This window comes from Papio anubis, chromosome 4 (genome assembly GCF_008728515.1).
Source record: "Papio anubis isolate 15944 chromosome 4, Panubis1.0, whole genome shotgun sequence".
NCBI classification, from domain to species: domain Eukaryota; kingdom Metazoa; phylum Chordata; class Mammalia; order Primates; family Cercopithecidae; genus Papio; species Papio anubis.
In genome coordinates, this window is record NC_044979.1 from 180,933,722 (window position 1) to 180,938,742 (window position 5,021).

Here is a 5,021-nt window from a genome sequence, read left to right on the forward strand (position 1 = left end):
AAGAAGTCAAATTGTCTCTGTTTTCTGACACCATGATTCTATACCTTTCTTTCTTTCTTTTGAACAAGGCTGGATAGCCAACACTATTATGGTGGTTGTGTATTGTTAGCCTAGCTCCCCAAGCAAACAGAGCCTGAGGCAAAAGTCTTGTGCCTGCATTTTTCTGGGGAGTGCAATCCCAGGAAGCAGGAGTGAGGGAAGAGGGGACTAGGGCAAGAAAAGCAGGGAAGCGACTCTCAGGGAGGTCCACTGCAGGCTGATGGCTGGCTCCATGCTTCTCCTCAGGGACTGTGTGAAGCTCCTGCATCTCGGATCAGTGGAGCAGGGAGAGGAGTGGGACAGGGTGGACCTGCCAGTTCCTGTTGCTCCATCATCTCACACCTCAGAATGCAGGTGGCAGACAGCTTCTGATGCGTCTCCCCCATCACAGGCAACAAGAGAGCCCTGAGAAAGTAAGCAAGAGGCCTCCAGTGCGATCGGAGCTGGGCGTTGTTGGGGTTTTTTGATACCTGATGGGTGGACCTGGAAACAACTCCCCAGGGACCCAGCAACTGGCCACGGCTGCAGGAGCAACAGCAGCCACCCAGTTGTGCATGCAGGAGCCAGGCTGGACATTCGCGACGGCTGCTCAAGCCCGACAGCAAGGCGACCATGCCAGCCTCAGTGACCTGAATGGAACCTGAGACAGTCCACCCCACATGTCTCACCAGGGAATGGACGGCCCTGGAACCGACGACAGCTCACCCTGCGTGTCTCCCCGGGAATGGACGGCCCTGGAACCGACGACAGCTCACCCTGCGTGTCTCCCCGGGAATGGACGGCCCTGGAACCGACGACAGCTCACCCTGCGTGTCTCCCCGGGAATGGACGGCTCTGGAACCGACGACAGCTCTCACCCTATGGTCTCCCCGGGAATGGATCGCTCTGAACCGGGACGACAGTCACTCCTATGCGGTTCCTTCGGAATGGACGGTTCTGGAACCGACGGTATTGCCTACCCTGCGTAAGTCTCCCCGGGAATGGACGGCTCTGGTTCCTGAGAGGTGGTGCAAGTGCAATTCCTCCAGAGGCTCTCTGGTTGTAATCTACTGAAAAGCCATTAAAAGGGTTGCCACACCAGGCTATGGTCCCTGCTGACACCACTAGTCCTGGGGCCAAACCCCACACTAGCCTCTCCTTGCCCTCCCCACATTCTAGACTGGCCTCCCTCAGCTGAGCCTTGGTCCGAACTGTTCGCCCCATACACCCAGGCCTCGGTCGTCCTGCATTGGATGGGTCATGGTTGCTGTGATTACAGCTGCCACTCAGCGCAGATCCCGAAGTGCCCCAGCGGGTCTGTCGGCTGCAGGCATTCCCCTCGTTGGCCCTGTGGTGCCGAAGCAAGTCTCGATCTCCACAGTGTTCAGAGCCTGCCCACTCCCCATCTCTGTGTGTTCAGAGTGTGGCCCCCCCAACCCCAGTCTCCATGGTGTTCGGAGCCTGCCCACTCCCCATCTCCATGTGTTCAGAGTGTGGCCCCCCAACCCCAATCTCCATGGTGTTCGGAGCCTGGCACCCACCCTACAACCCCGACGATCTCCATGATGTTCAGAGCCTGGCCCCTTCACAGGTACAGCAAGTGCATGTGTGGCTTGTGCACTGGCACGAGGAGGCCACAGTGGCCAAATGGTGGTCATGGCTTCCAGTCTTGAGGCAACCTGTGTACTCTGGCAGGAGCCTCCTCTCAACCAGGGTATCAAGGGTTCCAGTCCAAGAGAGCCTCAGATTTCAGCCCCAGGAAGCACAGTCGTGCGAGCTGTTCACCGTGTGTGCCGGGGAGGGGCCGATCTGGCTTCCATCCCTGGGGTCTTTGGAGCTTTGTATGCAAGGTTCCAAGGACACGGGATCATTTCCTGACTGTGGGCTCAGCACGGATCCTATGTCCTGGAGTGCAGTTCCTGGGCCAGACAGGCCCAGGCTGTCTCAGAGCTGCCACCCACGCTGGGCCATTCGCAAGTCTCTCTTCACTTGTTGTAGGCCGGCTGCTTCTAGGTGATGGGTCTGTGGTAACGCCAGTGAATTCCATGGTCACATGCCCGTCATCAGACCTTCTTTACTTGGAAGAGGTCTCTGGGTGCAAGGCAGGTGCTGTGTGAAATACTGTCGTAAATGTCTAATGCAGCGTAAGGAGCCACCTACGAACTTAGTGGCCTGAAACCCCGACGTGTTATCTCTCACTGTGCTGAGGGCCGACAGGCTCAGCTGGGTGTTCTGTTCTCACTCTGTTCCTTCACATGGTGCAGTCAGATGGCGGCGGAGGCTGGAATCGTCTGAAAGCTTCTTCACTGGGACGCCGTCAGATGGCGGCCAAGGCTGGAATCATCTGAAAGCTTCTTCACTGGGACGCTGTGTCTGCTGCAGGGATCTCTCCTTCTATGAAGCCCCTTCCTCCGTCCAGCTGGGGTTTCCTCCCGGCATGGTAAGCCCAGCGCAGTTGGATCCTATGTGCTGGCTGGCTTTTCCCAGAGCGAGCAATCCCAGAGGGAAGAATTTGAAGGTCAACCCTGGAAATGGCACAGCATTGCTTCTACCATACTGTATTGGCTAAAGAACCCACTCACTTTCAAACACAAGGAGCACAGTTTTCACCTTTTGATGGGGGGGCTGTCAAGGAATTTGTGAGCATCTTTAATCTTCTATGTCAGCAAGTCAATGGGGTTCAAATTCTGAAAGCCACTGCCAGGGGAGCTGGAAGACACAGAAAGGGTGGGAAGGCAGCCCCACACCCTGAGTGTCGGTCAAGTTCTGTAAGGATGAGTTGCCCTCTCCTCCAAGGCGAGAGGAGTTTGAGGTCATCGGTTTGCCTCCACGAGGCTGACTGGTTTTCCCCAAGAGCAGGGCTCCAGGTCACAAACCGTGCTAGTCCATGCTCTGACAAGCCAGCCTTGAGGAGACCCACGCTGCTGGGCCCAGGCCAAGCTTTCAGCCTTTCTCTCTTGTGTGCTCTGTTCCTGGCTCAGTTGGTGGATGGCACAGGCTGGCTCGTGGCCACTGTCCGGCCATCCAGTCAGCCTGGTGGCCTATTGCGTTCTCTGCAGGAGATGCTTCCTGGTGTGTGTTAATGTAAGACACAAATGCCTCCGCGTGTGGGGCCCTCTTTTGTAGGACCACCTGCCTGCCTCTTCCCTGACATCTTATTATTTCCCATGTTCTGATCTTGCTCCTTTTGGTTTGCTTGCCTAGGAGCCAGTGAAGGTACCTGCCATCCGGTGTTTAGCATTCGTTCTACAGAACTGGAACCCTGAGTGCTGTGTGCACAGCTCTCACCAGGAGGACTTCCCGCACCCAGAGGGGTCGTCGGGTGGCAGCCTCCATGCCCGGCTGGAACTAACATATTGTGCTGCTGCATCTGTGTTTCTGGCTAGAAACATGGCAGTGTTTCCATCTTCCTCTGTCAGTTACCACAGGGAACCCCCGCGAGAGTGCGGCTGTAAGCAGAGGAAGAGTAACGGTGCATGGAGGCAGGCAGCACGGACTCCGCAGCACCTGAAACTCACCTGTGCCTTCTGAACCTGCTCAGACTGTTTCCCTCGTGCGCTGGGCTGTCCCTGCACTTGCCCTCCTATGGCTCAGTGCACTGATGATAGCCAGCTCACACGGCAGCTCTGCTCACACAATCACTTGACCGTGAGTTGCGTAGTCAGCCTCTGCTAACGCCAAGCGTGCCCAGTTGCTTTTGAAATGGAGGGTAGCTCTTTGGCACTGAAGGCACGGCCTTGCTTGAGAACTCCAAGGGATGTTCTGTGACTGTCGTATCAGGATTCACCAGAAACACTGCCATACTGTTCTCTCCAGAGGAACTTCCAGAACCATTGACTCTGCCGATCCCACAGAACAAGTGGCTCAACAGCTTGCACTGTGGCCTGGACCTGATGCGGAGCCTTCCCTTGCTCTGGGACCCACTGGAAACAGGCACTTCCTGGCTCTGATACTAGGTGGGTTGGAACTCATTCCAATTGTGGCATACGCTATCTCTGAAATCTACAGAGGCCCACCAAAGCCGGTGCCGCCTCCTTAAAGGAAGAAGATTCAAGGTGCAACAACTTGCCATTTACCTAGAAGACATATCCTGGCATGCCCCGAGTCACTAGATCCCCCACGTCTTCACTCCTGGGTAGGCCCCTAAGTCTTCCTGGGTTGGCTCCCAGTGTCCCGTGCACAGGTATTTCCTAGGGCAGATAGGGCACTGCCGTGTTTTGCTTCTAGGGCGGCCAGGGCACCATGGTGTTCAGCTCCTAGGGTGGGCAGGGCACCGCAGCGTTTAGCTCCTAGGGCCGGCAGGGCACCCCTGTGTTCTACTCACCAGGCCCGGTTAGGATGCAGCAATACAGCAGCCCCCAGCACTCAAGGCCCTGTGGACTACACCCTCAGTAGTCCGAGAGCAGTGTGGGGTTGGGAGCCTGTGCTGCTGTTCCGGCCACGCCGGTGAAGTGCTTCTGGTCCCCGTGCTGGTGGAGATTGAGGTGAACATGGGTACCACTCCATAGCTACCTTCCTGGGACGGAGGCTGGGCGGATCTGCCCCAGGTGAGACCCTACATCTGCTGCGGCAGCTGCTGTCAGGCTCCTTGAGGCTGGTTTCCTGGCCCCTCCTTCCCACCACGTCCCCTTCCCACCAAAGCAGTGACATCAGCTCCATCTAGTTTGAAAACAGAGGCTGGTTTGAGGGCTGGAGCCAATTAGTAATCACATTAAAATGTGTGCTATCCCTGGGGAACTTCCTGCAAGGTTTCACTTCTTTTCTGTTTTCAAAGAATAGCACTCTTGTTGGCGGGGACTAGCAGAAGACGAGACGTTTTGCCATAACTGGCTGCTGCTGTGGGAGCGGTGGGCTGGGAATGCAGCTGAGTCTTCTCTGGGGCATGTGGGTCTCCGAGGCTGGAGGTCTCAGAGGGTGTGTGTGCATGTGTAAGGCTGTGGAATCTGTGTAGAGTGTGTACGTGTGTGATGTGTGTGTGATGTATGTGTGTGTGGTGTGTGTGT